This window comes from Otolemur garnettii, unplaced genomic scaffold (genome assembly GCF_000181295.1).
Source record: "Otolemur garnettii isolate 467f Iridium unplaced genomic scaffold, OtoGar3 scaffold00122, whole genome shotgun sequence".
NCBI classification, from domain to species: domain Eukaryota; kingdom Metazoa; phylum Chordata; class Mammalia; order Primates; family Galagidae; genus Otolemur; species Otolemur garnettii.
This window is the reverse complement of record NW_003852517.1, coordinates 1,760,867-1,762,330: the sequence shown is the minus strand read 5'-3', so window position 1 is coordinate 1,762,330 and position 1,464 is coordinate 1,760,867. Positions and strand designations below refer to the sequence as shown.

Here is a 1,464-nt window from a genome sequence, read left to right as displayed (position 1 = left end):
CATGTAAGGAATATCATTTCCAGTACAGAGCTCAGGGGCTGGCTTGGCCAGGATGAAGATTAAAGAGATAGATGTTAAATTAGTGTGAAGGATATAGAAAATGAGGCAAGAGACATAGATGTAAATGGAACAGTAAAGGACTTTAAAGACCATGCTGTCTTTTCTACTTTTCTGTTATTGACTATTATTCATAATCTAATGACTCCCAATTTTTATCCAAGGGCTCAAATCATGTAGATAACTGCTGACTGGATCCCTCACTCAATACTGTACAAACATCCCAAGCAGCATATTCAAAAGAAATGTATGTTTTCCAAACCTATTCTTCCTTAAGAATTCCACTGGAAACCCAATATCCCAAGCTGGAATTCACAGTCATCTTTGAAACCTCCCATTCTCAGGGCTATAGCAAGTTTTCAAGAAATCTTTTCTGAAATAAAGGACTAACAAAACGAACCATAAAAAAATAGCAGGTGTTTTGAATATTTTCTCCCCTGGAATAAATGCTTAACTATTTCACCCATTGCACTCCAAACTAATGTTATAATTTACCAGTATGAGAATATATTTTAATTTACCACATCTAAATTCAAATAATTATAGTTAAAAAGAAAGATGTTATGATATTAAACTAAACTAAAATATCAGGTCACACTTGTGTATAATTTAAAAACTACTTGTACCAGTATTATAAGTTTGCCAGCTCAACTGTTAGATAATAGTTAAGTGAGGTAAAACATGTGGGTAGAGGTACATAAATTTTTCACATATATTTCACTTTAACTTTCAAAAATAAGCCTCTGCCATAATTATCCTAGAAATTGCATTTTTGACTGGAAACACACCTCAACTATATTCAGTTGGCGTTCAACTGGCCCTGGACACAACTGTTCGAAAAACTTTTTCCACTACAGATTCAACGCAATGAAATCTTCCTTTCCAGAACTCAGATTAAGTTATAACATTAATGCCTTCAAATTAATATCGTCAACGCAAGGAAAGAGGACTAGGTAGTCTAATCTGGTCTTATGGCTAGTAGTAGTGGATTTGTAAACATTTCAGTTTTCCTATTTTCTTTGAATTCTAAAAAGTCACCTTTTTAAAGTATTTACCCCCCCAAATGTCTGAATCAACATATACTCTAGTTGGCTCTCCAGATGTGTGAAGGAAACAAACTTTCGAAATTAAGTAAGAAACTTTAATAAAAACGAGAGAAGCAATTTCTCAACGTGCAACTATCTTATTTAAAAGACTGCCATTATTCGGCCTGTTGAAAAGCATTCTAATAAGCTATTTCTGCTCTAGTGTAGAAACGTCTGGTTATGGAGTAAAACAGACAGAAGCAGCTTCTGAAATGTGTTCATGTGGATGTGCGTGTGTTGATAAAGTGTTAGCTCTACAAATATGTTTACTGAGATAAAGAAAAAGACTGATATAATTACCAAGGTCATTTTGACAAAATAG

The 1,464-nt window shown here is 33.7% G+C and overlaps 1 protein-coding gene across 1 annotated transcript in view; it reads left to right on the top strand.

Annotated features, from left to right (window-relative positions):
* Nucleotides 1-1,464, top strand: part of SLC9C1 (solute carrier family 9 member C1) — a 95,084-nt gene that overhangs the window by 57,120 nt on the left and 36,500 nt on the right. The window lies entirely within an intron of this gene.